This window comes from Marmota marmota, unplaced genomic scaffold, assembly GCF_001458135.2.
Source record: "Marmota marmota marmota unplaced genomic scaffold, marMar, whole genome shotgun sequence".
Lineage (NCBI taxonomy): Eukaryota > Metazoa > Chordata > Mammalia > Rodentia > Sciuridae > Marmota > Marmota marmota.
Window position 1 is genome coordinate 12,281,336 of NW_025999869.1, and position 14,622 is coordinate 12,295,957.

The window sequence follows — 14,622 nt, forward strand, 5'->3', positions numbered from 1 at the left end:
AACATTTATTATGGAACAGATTTTCTTTTTCTTTGCTTTTTCATCTTTTCTAACTTCTACCTCAAGAACATCAAAAATGCATAAGTTCAATCTCCTTTGCCCCTCTTCTATACCCAGAGTTTCCTCTCTGAAATCTACTGTCTATTTCTTTCCCAAATGGTTTTGCTGAATTTTCACATCATGCTTTTTTTTTTGGTTTGGTTCTGATTTGCCCCTACATAACTAACATTGCTGTAGTAATACCTTTCCTCCTCTTGTTGTTTCTGATCTGGCTTGTAATTTGGTGATTATTTCATATACCAAATTACACTCACAGAATTAGAAGCCTCTTTTGCTAAAAGCACTGACTCTTCATTTTGGGTCTGCAGATGCCAAATGGGTAACTAAAAGAAGGACAACGCATGTGGCATGTGTGTTTTCCTTTTTATCTGTGGCCTTGATTACCTTCATCCTGGGCTCATCTTGCTAACTCTGCACATAGGCATGTTAGTCACTAAAGGAGAATAACACAATGTTATTAGCCCTAAATTTACTTGATCTATTTCCTCCCTTTTTAAGACTGGGGATACAAAAGTAAAAGTAACTGAGATATTTTAGAGGTTTACCTGGCCATTCAACTGCCAGACCCTAGAACTGGCACCTAGATGTTTCCAGTCATTCGTCTAAACCTGTAGTCGCCTTGACTACCAGGAAGAATAGAGCCTCACAAGCAATCACCGCATGACTAGGTCACCCCTGAACAGGAGCAATTACCTCATGGCAGTAATCCAGGCTACTTCCAAAGGAGGGACAGCCATCTTATGGGAAACAGATTGTCCCCGCAAGTGGTAAGAACTTCTCCAGAACCACCTCACAGAACTGGAAAATAATCAACCAGACACTGGCCTGATCAGATTTATCCTGTCAGTTCTGCAAAACCCCCAGCCATACAATCCCGCAACAATTGTGCTTGTTTTCCTTTTCTACAAAAACCTCAAAGTGTCTGTCAGTCCCTTGAACACAGATCTTTGGTCACTGTACCTCCATATCTGTTTTTCTGATCTGACCATAGTGATTAAAATTCCCTTCTTTCCCTTCATCCCTGATTATCTGTTTGTTGGGCATATTTGGACCAGTGGCCGAACCTGGTCTGGTGAGATCACTAGGTTTGGGGCCTTCACCCAAGGAATCTAGTAACAAGTTCACTTTGCAATATGTTATTTTCCTTGGAATGCTCTGTTCTGTCATCTCTGTTTAATCTTCTTTGATGTTTCTATCTATTGAGATATTTTTAAATTATTATTAATATCTGGTGACATGAATCCACATTAGCTTGAACTGTCATGCTCTCTTATGGACTTCTTATTCTAATTTGTACTTTTATATCTGTCTCCTCTTTTTTGTATGTTTTCCTCTTTCTTTGTTTTAGAGAAATTTTGTGCATGATATGGGTGACATGGGTCCAAATAAATCCTTTGTTTACAAGTGTTGTCTACAATTGGGATTTTGGTAAAGTTGTACCCAGTCAGTTCTCTATTTATGCATATGCTTCTTATTCATTCACTCACTGCTTGAAGGAGTCCATTGAAAAGTGTTATCATCACAATATTAATAACCCTCCTTTTTGATTAACTATTCTTTTCATTTTGGGGGAAAAAAACAAAAAAAAACTTCTTTTGGCCTCTCTGCCTCCTTGGAGGTATCTTATCATTTTCCTGTTCTTGGAAGTTTTTTCTTGATTTTCGACATAATAATGTTATAATTATTTTCCTATCACTCAACTAATAGATTAGTAGAGTCTGAAAACTACTGCTCTTCTTTCAACTAATTATTGCCACAGTTCAGGTGGCATATCTTTTCCTATGTTGCCTTGCTTAGTTTTCCTTGGTAAGATTGACTGTTGGCTTAAAACTTCACATAGAAACTTACAACCTGTGAAACTTGATTTCTCGGTTGAGCTCTTGCCTGCTCCAAGAGCCCACTAACCAGGGCAATACTCTAACATTGCAAGTTTACAATTTCCATTTGCAACATTTAACTTTCCACACCAAATTTGATACTTTTCTTGTTGTTTTTAGCTCAGTGAAAAGAATAGGACTTGAATTTCTTCCTTGTGCAATCTAGTAAGTTGGACATCATCCTAAAATCATCCCTATATTCTCCTTCATATTCACTCACCAAATGTTTAAAATGTAATCTTCATAATATTTGTAGATTTCATATACTTAAATTCAGAGCACTGTTTTCTCTTGTATACAGCAAATATTTACCTGATCTTCCTAATTCTATTTTGACTCCTTTTCTTCCATTCTCTCTACTGGTCATTAGTGTGAGCTTTCTTTAATACATGTCTTATGTAGTATCTTTGCATAAACCCATCAGCATTATCCTACTATCTGTAGGAGTGGATAAGAAATCCAAAGGTGTGTGTAGTTACCCCCTAATAAATATTCCTCTGCTTACTATTTTAATTTAATATACTTCCATAGTGAAAAAGAATTTTGTTTCCTATTATACAATACAAAGTTTTCTTTCCTGTTCTGTGTGCAAAACAACTGAATGATATTCAAGCATGGTCTTACCTATACCACTACGGTTAGTAAAGAATGTTCTTTATGGACCATGGCATTATGGCTTTTTTTTACCCAAACAGCAATTTATAACTTCAAATAAATTTGTACCTCCTGACAAAGTAGATTAGTTAAATTTTTGACTTGGATCATGCCTGCACATAATTCCCCATATTAAAGATTTAACAGCTAAACTGAGGATACATAAAGCAGTATAGCAAGTGATATGACATGTCTTAAGTTCAGGAATAGAAATGTCATTTGTATTGTATGACAGAAAACACAACTGCATTGCTCTCTGCACTCCAATGCTGGCTTTAAGTATCATTCAAATATACACATATGCATGCATGCACACATGCACACATGTATGTACACACAAATCTGATGGGTAAATATAGTAAGGAAAATAACATTTTAGAGATTATAGATAGGGGTAACTATAACAGTGACACACTTTGTCCAGAGTTTATAATTCAAATTGCCCAAGAAACATTACTGCTAATAAAACCAGCCAACATGTTTACATAATAGAAATTCTGCTTTTTGTTGAAATGCAGAACAGAAATATTACTAGTTACTAGGTCTAGCATAGTGCTTTGCATATAGTAGACCCTTGATTTGTAATTGCAAATTGATGAATATTCCAGGTTGCTATGTCAGGAAGCTATTTAAAATTATTTTCTGTTTTCTACTACTGTAATCTGTTGTTCATGGGGACTATACATATAATGTTTTGAAAACCTCACTCTTGGATAGCAATTTTTTAGGAAGAGAGATAATATTTTTCTGTCCTCTCCATTCCTTCCCACTCCATCCATGTACAATTATATTGGAGGAAATACATTGAAGGATTGGTTAGAATTAAGTCTGATACAAATCAAAATGTTCTGTATTCAGCAGGGCATGGTGGTGTATGCCTATAATCCCAGTCACTCAGGAGACTGAGACAGGAAGATCATGAGTTCAAAGTCAGTTTCTGCAACTTCTATAGGCTCTAGGTAACTTAGCAAGACTCTTGTCTCAAAATAAAAATTAAAAGATTAAAAGGGCAGGTGATGTGTCTCAGTACTAAAATTCCCATGGGTTCAATCTCTCATACAAACCAAAACAAAACAAAAATCCCTGTATCCAACATGAAATTTTAAGTTTAAATGATAAGAGACACGATAGTAAATCTTCTGTTGGACTGAAACTTGTTTGATCCATTGCATCCATTCTTGAGCCCATAAATATAGATGAAGAGTATAAAACAGAGGAGCATAAAAATGCAAAACAAAACAAAAACATGAGAGAGATTAAAAGCATGTTATAAAAAGACAGTGAAAAGAAATGTGGAATTGTTTACTTTAAGAAAAGAAAGCCTAAAAATTGAGTGAAGCTTTTAAATTCAGGTCATTTATTTTTCTGCTTCAAACTGTTCAATGGCTTCTCATTTTATTCAAAGAAAATATTGGCTTCTTTTTAAAAGAGTAGTCTTTAATAAGGGGGAAGAGAGGAGTTTACTCCTGCAAGGGTATCTTGTAAATCAGAAGACCCTATGTTTGCTGTGGAGAGGGTGTATGGGATCTGTTAGGCATACCCCAGGATGCTGCCAAACACCTATAGAGCACAGAACAGCTCTCCACCATGGAGAGGCTTCAAGCCCAAGAAATCAGCAGTGCTAAGGTTAATAAGCCCTGTTCCACAATAGCCTTAAGACCCCCACTAACAAGTTCCAGTCACTTTTCTTTTCCCATCTCTTCTAATTTTCTATGTAGTTTCTTTCTTGTTGTATATCGCCTTGTTGTATATCGTGTTTGGGTGTATTTGCTCTATGCATAATTTGTTGAGAAATTATTATCATGAAAGGATGTTGGATTTTGTCATATGATTTTCCTGCATATATTATGATAATCATAGAGTTTGGGTTGTTCCTTGTAGTCTTGTGGGATATCACAATTACTTATTAGTTTATGTTGAACCATCCTTGCATCCTACGGATAGGTCCCATTTGATCATGGTGGATGTTCCTTTTAATGTGCCATTGAATTTGGTCTGATAAAGACTGTACCAGGGCTGGGGTTATGGCTCAGTGGTAGCGCGCTCGCCTAGCAAGCGCGAGGCCCTGGGTTTGATCCTCAGCACCACATAAAAACAAATAAAGGCATTGTGACCATCTACAACTAAAAGATAAATTTAAAACAATTTTTAAAAAAGACTCTACCAGAATAATGTAAGAACTAATAAATGAATTAAGTAAAATTCCAATTGCAGTATACAAAATCAACATGCAAAATTTAGTACTGTCCCTATAAAATAACAATAGAATATGTGAGAAAAAAAAGAAATCAAGAAAAATTCTCATTGATAATAGCTACAAAAATATAAAATACTTAGGAATAAGTTCAATGAAGGTGGTAAAAGATCTTTTCACTAAAGCTGCAAGTCATGGATGAAAACAATTGAACACACAAAGAAATAAAAAATAGTTTCCGTGGTATGGATTATAAGAATTAATGCTTTCAAAAAGTCAGTGCACCTAAAACAATTTACAGATTCAAAAGAATCTCCATAAAAATATCAATGAATATTTTTATAAAAATAGAAAATAAATCCTAAATTTCATATGAAACCAAAAAAGACCCCAAATAGACAAATCAATCTTGAACATTCTATGTTCAAGGAACAAATAGAGTAGGAAGCATCAGACCAGCTCTAGACAAAGCTTCAGTCATCAAAACAGCATAATACTGGCATAAAATCTGACACGTAGACCAAAGAAATAAAATCGAGAACTCAGAATTGAGCACACACATTTATGTCAATTTATTTTTAACAGAGATGCCAAGAACTCACAATGGAAAAGGAAAAATCTCTTCAATAAAAGGGAAAAATTGGATATTCACATACCAAAGAATAAAATTAGCCCCTTATTGCACTTCATATATAAAAATTAACTCCAAGTTCATTAAATATTTAGTAATAAAACCCTGATACTATGAAAGTACTAGAAGAAAACAAATGGTAAAAGTTCTATATCATTAATCTGGGCAATGATTTTTTGGATTTGACATCAAAAGCCATTACAAAAAAAAGCAAAAATAGACCATATGATTGCATCAAATTAACAAGCTTCTGCACAGCAAAAGAAGAAATTCACACTGTGAAAGACCACCTACAGATTGGAGAGGATATTTGTGAATCATACATTGGATAGTAAATATCCAAAATATTTGAGAAATGCAAACAACTTAATATCAAGAAATCACCTAATTAATGAGCAGATAGAAAGCGAGAAACAGAGAGTGGTATGCTTCCTTTTCTTATAAGGCCATGAATCCTTTCCCAATGGGATCCGGCTCTCTGGCCTCATTTAACCTACATTATGTCCTAATAAAAACAAATACAGTCATATTTGGGTTTAGGAGTTCAACATGTGAAGGATACACAATTTAGTTTATTATATCCCTTCCAGTGCCAGTCCCAAAATTCTGCCTTTCAAGGGTATTCTATCCATAAGCACAAAATGTTTGGGAATTAGGAGCTAATTGTTTCAGCTAAATGTTAATAACTGACTAATATGTTAATAATTGCAATTTATTTCACCATCACTGCCAATAATTCCATTTGATTTCCTTCCTCAATTGTGTATTTCAGTAAATACTGTGATTTCTTCATCTAGTAATCCATCAAATTAAGGAATTAGCATAAACATACAACCCTGAATTTTATTACTCCTCTATCACCCTTTTGGAGTTCAATTTCCAGAAGTTTCTATGCATCTGGTAGAAAATTAATAAATATATTTTTAAAACCTTTATCTAAATTTATTGGTGTACTCTAAGCCTAAGATTTAATACACAATCACACAGAAAATACTTTATTGTCTTAATTTCCTATTACTATAGTTTTGGGATTTTCCAATGATCATATTTTAATATCACTGATATAGCTCTCTTTTCTACACAGCAGGAAGGGAAATAGAATGGGTGGGGGGACAAGAGCAAGAGGCAGGGATAATTCCACTGGGTATCTGGGCTGGGATAAACTTAAAATGGTAGAAGTGAAACTCCTATTTTTATCATTTATTCCCATATCTTAAGGGTGCATCATGTGACATGGCAATAGAGGGTATACGAATATGCAATTTTCTTATATGATCTTCTGTAGCATATTCTGAATATACCTGGATATGTTACAAATTTTGGAGACATATTAATGTGTGTCAGATGAAAATAACAGAGATTTTCTAAAGATAACGAAATTCCTCAAGAATGAACTTTGTGATAGGACTAGGTAGGTATGCCATAATAAATCAATTTCAGGAGCTAGCAATAGACCAAGAGTAAATATTAGTAAACTAATATTCAGGGAGGCAAAGGGAGACAGTCATTATTTACAGTAAAATGAGAAGTGTTAAAAAATTGCTTTAAAGCTATTATCCATGACTAACCATGCCAATAATAAGGGTGGCATCAATGAAATGTTGGACAGGCAGAAACTAGGCAGATGTTCTCCCAGAATGGCTTTTTGCAACATTGTGGTGGCCTTTCTGCAAGGTTGTGATTCCGGCAGAGTATTTTGTATACTTCTTGTTATCACACATACTTGAATGAGATCCCCTCCTTCATAACCCCCTGGCTCGGCTTGGCCTGGCTTGACTTGTCCTGGCTTGGCTTGTCCTGGCTTGGCTTGGACTGGCTTGGCTTGCTCGTGTGCTTTATTGTTTGAACACAAGTGACTTCATTTGATTCTAATGATTTTTCACATATCTATGGGCATTTAAAAAATTAAAACTTACTTTTGAAAGCACTTCACATACGGGTTTGAAAACGAAATCCCATGAACTCTGTTTCTTCATTTCAAGCATTTAATTTCAGAAAAGTCAAATACATAACATTTTGTAATATAGATGTAGGAAAATTTAAAAAAAAAGAAGTTGAGGTAGCTGCAAAGTGACAACGATATTATCTTGAAAAATTGACACTTCTTGAAAGAATGGGAACTCTCTGAAGTCCCTTTTAGGGAAAAATAAATGTCTTATCTACAAACATAATAATTATCTATAATTTATACCAGCACACATTATGCATGCCCAATTTGTCTTTCCAAAACCATTTGTCTATCATTTGGTTGAAAAGAATCTTTAAAAAGCATTATGTCTTACTAGAATGATAGCAAAATGAGAAGTGATAGTTAGATGATAGAGTTACAATCATGAGATACCGACACAAGTTAAAAATTTTAGAAGTCAATGATTTCATACCTAATTATTTAAGAAAATGGCATTAACTGATGTTACCATATTTTATCTTCAGGAAACATAAAATGGATGCAAAGAGCAAACATTGTCAAATATTGTTATACAAGGTTTTTAAAGTTTCCTGAATTGTTGGTAACACATCACTGTAATCTGATGTTTGTTTCTTTTTCTTCTCCAGATAAAGTAATCTGCATTGAGAAAGATGGTTCTTGATAGTTGCTGCTGGTCATATTTATTCAAGTAAGAAAAACAATGTTGTCAGCAGGAACAACAAACTTTGTGATCTGAATTACAGCTTTATTAGATCATTCAAGAAGTTGATTAAATATTTATATTGCCTCACTAATTTGAAGATACTATGAGGTGAGAATAGATATTTTAATTTTTCTGCAATACTAATATTTCTATGCTGAGAACACTTACTCATGACACATCAGAATCTAAATAATAAAAATTATTTTAGTCCTGATGGATTCCAAAACAAAAGTGTTAAAACCACCATTGTGATTATAATATACAGAGCATATTCTAATATAAATTCCTATATTGTATATTATTTATGCTCTATCATATATTCTAATACATAGTATAGTAACTATTAGGTAAACTGAAATGAAATTGTAATTGTGTTTCTTCAAATTTACTACATTCTACTTTGGTAATGATGATAATAAAAAGAAGAAAATGATAACCACAAAAGACTTTTTGAAGGGGAAATCAACATTTCAGATACAAATGAAAAGTACATATTTCTAAACTAACATCTTGGTGACTACAATGCTTTTATTTTGATTAGTTTATCAAGCTGGCAAGAAAACTATGCTTATACACTTAGAATTCCATTACTTGAATATTAACAAATAAGCTGCTTTAAAGAGATATACACTGATGTACATCTGAGTGGGGTTTTTTGCCTTTTTGCATTTATTCATAGCTTTTATTGATAGATAAAAATGTTTACTCAATTATTAAGGTCAATTCAGGTAAGAAAAAGTTTGTTTTCAGCTTTTCTACAATAAATTTCAGACAACTGCCAATAATTACTCAGTGAATTCCATTACCTAGAAAAATAAAGAGTGGGTTAAGTCATTACTCCAAAATAGTAGATAGCAGTTGAAGTTATTGTATTAGCAAATATTATGTGATAACAATATTTCTATAAAGCTCTTCTAAATAAATCCAAATCCAACTTATGTAACTCCTTTGTCTCGATGGAAGAGAAAAAGAATTTTGAATATGTCCATAAAATAAATAGACATGGAAGATTGGAACATCATATTAATAAATAAGCTTATAGATTGTATATCAAATTTCCTTTTTTTCAATCATTCATTTAAAATGTTTCTGCATTCTCTTAGTTTTCACTGCAAATTTAATACTTTCTCAAATTTTATAGCATATAATGTCAAAAATATTTCAGTAAGTTGAACACAATATAAACCATTTAACATGTTTTTTTCCCCTGCCTAATTTTTCATAGTGGCTCAAGAAACAAGTGAAGAAAAAGTTTGATTCTATATCCTAGTACTATAAATGGAGTTTGATGTGAAATTATTGCTTCTTTTAAGGTTTACGGAAGACATAGAGAAACTCTAAATACATTACCAATTTAGCTTTGAAGAAATACTCCAAAAAAGTTTTAAAACTATAAAGAAATGGGGAAATAATATCTGTTCCCTTTTCCTTCTTCAAAGAGACTTTGAACAGCTTTCCAGCATTTGAAAGTTAAGAAAGATATTATATAAAGAGAATTCTCTGAAGTCTTTGCCTTTCTAGCATCCTTCATGTTGTTGTCAGCAAAACAGAAAGAGAAAAGTAAAAATTTTCTTCCTTCTCAAAAAAAAAAAAAGAATTTTCAGATTAGATTTTTCAAGTTGACCTTAAAAAAATACTTCCATTAAAGCTAAGCAAGTATAAATTCAAATTAGTATGCTATACTTTAGTATGCTAAAAGGAATCTCCATTATAATATGGAGAAAACAGGATAAAAACAAACAGAAGTGAGAAGTAATTTAAACATTTTACTACAAATGCAAAGAGAGTAACACAAGAAATAGGGACAAAGGAGCCATAAAAACATATAGGGAAAAATAGCACATAATATATTTCCTTTGAATGTAGTAAACTTTCCAATATTTCCAATCAAAAGACAGAGATTGGATACACACACACACACATACACACACACACACACACACACACACACACATATATATATATACACATATATATATAAAGTTTATATATATAAACTTAAAACAAAAATACACCATAAATAACAAAGGACATTATATATTAACAAAAGTTCAATAGCATAAGAAAATCTAATAGTTATAAACATTTTCATACCTAATATAGACAGACATAAATGTAGATGAAATAAAATCTAAAATAATTGAAGAGAGAAATAAAAAGTTCTACAGTAATCTTTGGAGACTTCATACACTTTTCTGAATAATGGACAGATACCTTCTGACAGATTGGTAAGAAAATAGAGGTCTTAACTCAAGAAACTAACTCTAATAAATAGATGCTCACATGGCATTCAACCCAACAAGAAAGGCATACAAATTATATTCAGGATATTTCCAGGATAGTTTTTGTGTTGGGCCATAAATTAAGTGTCAATAAATTTTTAAAAGACAAATAGGTGAGGTATTTTCTCTGACCACAATGGAAGAAAGTTATAAATATAAAGTTAGAAATCAATAACAGAACTAAAACAGAAGATTTTATAATATTGTTACGAACAACATGCTATTGAACAACCAATAAGTTAAAGAAGAAACCTCAAGAAAAATTAGAAAATACTTAGAGAATAATGAAAATTAAACAAACATACCAAAAATCATGAGATACTGCCATCAACAAAGAATTAAGAGAAAATTTTATAGGTATATGCTGTGTTTTCAGTATGAGGTGTCTCCCAAATGTTCATGTGTGAGACAATTCAGAAATGTTTAGAGGTGAAAGTATTAGCTTATGAGATTTGTAACCTAATGACTGGAGTAATTCAATTGATAGATTAATTATTCAAAAGCCCTTCAGTACTGGGTAAAAACTGTAGGCAGGGTGAGTAGACTGGAGAAAATAGGCCACTGGGAGCAAGCCTTTCAATTATATATATCTCTTGTCCTTGGCTCCTGGAGCTCTCTGTTTCCTGGCTACCATGAGTTGAGAAGTTTTCTTCCACCACCTGCTTCTGCCATGATGTTCTTGGGCCCAGAGCAATGGAAGCAACTTACCTTGGAAAGATCTTCAGAAACCATGACCCTTCAGGCTGGGGATGTGGTTCAAGTGGTAGCACACTCACCTGGCATGCGTGCGGCCTGGGTTCCATCCTCAGCACCACATACAAACAAAGATGTTGTGTCTGCAGAAAACTAAAAAATAAATATTAAAATTCTTTCTCTCTCTCTCTCTCTTAAAAAATATTTAAAAAAAAGAAACCATGACCCTAAAATAAACTTTTCAATCAAAAGACAGAGACTGGAAGAATAAAGAATAAGAAAAGGGAGAAGCAAGAGGAAGGAGTATTTATTTTAGATCCAAAGACACAAATAGATTGAAACTAAAAGTTTGTTTAAGAATATCTTTTGGATATTTTGGTCCTGGATTGAAATGCTAAATAAAACATTGTAAATATTTATACTTGAGAAACAAAGATTTCAAATTATCAATCCAGGTATGCAACTTAAGGAACTAGAAAAAGAACAAACTTAACACTAAGCTACAAGAAAGAAGAAAAATAAATAAATACTAAAACAGGGATAAATGAAATAGAAAAACAATAGAGAAAATAAATGAATCCAAATTATATATTGACAAATGGGATAATCTAGGTAAGATAGACAAGTTCCTGAAAACACAAAACCTAACATCACTAAATCATGAAGAAATAGAATATCTGAGGAGGTCTATAATAGGTAAGGAATTTTAATTATTAATTGAAAGGTTACCAACAAAGAAAATGCCTGGCCTTGATGACTTCACTGATGAATTTTAATAAATATTATGGAGTAGAGAAAGAGGATTGAGAGAGAGGGAGAAGGCGAGGGCATAGGGGAAGTACTGAGGAATGAAATCTACCCATTTATGCTGTGTCTATGTGTAGATACACCACATTGAATTCTACATATATCCTCTGTATGTATCTGTGAGGATAGACATCCATAATATACCCATCAAAATAATAATAATAATCAAATGAGCATTAATAGAATAGAATAAGCAGATTAGGGCAGGGAGAAGAGGAGAGGGAAAAGGGAAGTACTGGGGAATGAGATTGATCATATTACATAATCTGCAGGGACAAATATGGCATAATAAGTCCCACTATTCCATATAATTATAGTGCACAAATGAAAATAAATAAAAAAAGAAAAAAGCTGCCTATTTCAATCATAAATACATAAATAAATAAAAGAACATGCCATGCACATATTTTAAAATTCAGATATGAACAAGAGGTAATACTTCCTAATTCATTATATAAAGCCAATAGTTGCCTGAAATCAATGCCAAAACAAAAAGATTAAAAGAAAAAAAATTACAGGACCATATCCCTTATGAGCATTGATATTAAAATTCTCAACAAAATACTAAAAATTCAGCAGTATTTTAAAAAGGATTAGGATTATATACCTTAATTAAGTGAGGTTTAATGGTGGAACACACAGATGGTTCAACATATGAAAAAGAATCAATTTTATGTACTACATTAACAGAGTGAAGGAAAGTAACCAAGTGATCATCTCCATCTGAAAGATAATGTTACAAATTTCAACACCATTTTATGATTAAAAAATTAAAAGCAACTCAACAAAACACCTCATCTCCATTAGGATGTTTATGTAAAACTTAGGAAAGATAGAAAACAAGTTCTGGTGAGGATATGGAGAATTGGAACTCTTGGGCACTCCTGGTGGGAATGAAAAATGATACACTCACATATGGTGGTTCTAGAGAAGAAGAAGAAGAAGAAGAGGAGGAGGAGGAGGAGGAGGAGGAAGAGGAAGCATTATTTAGCTATATGCTCCAAATAATTGAAAGCAGGCTCTTAAGAGACATATGAACAGTCATGGTTATAGCAACATTATTCACTGTAGCTAAAACATGGAGGCAATTCAAGTGTCCAACCACAGCAAATAGATTACCAAAAGTGATATGTCCATTTAATGGAAAATTATTTAGCTTTAGAAATAAAGGAAATTCTGACAATGTGGATAAAACTTAGGGACATTATGCTAAGTGGCATAAACCAGTCATAAAAAGAAGTATACTACATATGGATACTTAAGTTAATCAAAATCATGGAAACGAAATGGAATGGCAGTGTTCAGGGGCTGGAAGGAGAGAACTATGAGGAGTTCATGTTTAATAGGTATAGAGTTTCAGTATTACCATATGAAAAAAGTTATGGAGAGAAATGGTGGCAATATTTGCTCAGCATAATGAATATATTTAATACCACTGAGCTTACTGTGCATTTAAAAATGACTAAGAAGTTAAATTTCATGTTTTGTCTATTTTGCCATGATATGAAATAGAAAAAAAAAATTCTGTATATCAGACCAGATGATAGAATTGTGAAACTCAGCTTTAGCTAACATAGTTTCTCTGAATCATGATATCATATTTTAAGCATTTGCTTTTTGTGTGATCTTTGTACAACTTTGTGTCAGTTACAGTTTCATGAGTCTTTTACAATTTAGTAAATTTATTTGTCTATACACACTGAAATTTATGTCAAAAGGAAGCTTATTTGTTGTTTATTTTTATATGGTGCCAGGGATTGAACCCAATGCCTCATGCATGCAAGGTAAGTGCTCTACCACTGAGCCACTACCCCGGCCCCAAAAAGAAGCTTTGAAGTTCGCTTCAACAAACACGTGTGCACACAAAGGAGATATACCGTGGATCTATAGTATCATGCCAAAATCAATTAACAATTCACTATCACAGATCATTGATGTCACATTTCAAAGCTTCTTCCGGACAGTCTCAGATCTATATTGCTTTAAAAAAAAAAGAAAGGAAATTAAGAAATTTTTAACAAATTTTCAGGAAAATATTTCATTTCTTATTTTATGGAGGAAAATTAGTTGAATTAGGTAAATATAAGATAATAGGAATGCTGTTTAAAAGACATTATTTAGATTTGTTCTCTCAATAGGTTAAAATTTCACTTTTCAAAAACTCTTTAAATTATATAAAATTTCTTGACTTATCTTTTGAGTAATTGATTCATACTAATTAATATTTGGTTGATTTTAAAAGGAAATTGGGCAAGTACAATTGCAGTGTTCCACAAGAGTCTAAAATTTGTGCTAAAACAACAAAACAAAAAGAATTTGCCACTTGAAGATGGAGTTATATGGGATAATTATGTGGGTTTCCCCAAAATTCATATGCTGAAACTCAAATCCCCAATGTATTGGTGGCATTTGGGGGTGGCATTTTTGCAAGATAACTAGGTCATAAAATTGGATAGCTCACAATGGACTTATGCACTTATGAGAAAAGAAATAATCAATCTCTCTTCGAGGAGAAGAAAGCTATCTGCAAACCAAAAAGAGAGTCCACAGCACAGACCTGTTCTGCCTGTGTTCAATCTTAGACTTCCCAGACTCCCAGAACTACGTGAAGTCTTTTACTTGGGTAAACCATGTTGTTTCTTTTATAGTTAAGATACAAATTTAGGAATATTTCACCCATTGATTCAAAAGTTTAAAAGCAATTGGAACAACAATTTTTTTTTCTATATGTGGCATCATAGTAAATGTCAAATGAGAATTTAAGTTTCTTAGATAATTTAAGAAAGAATAA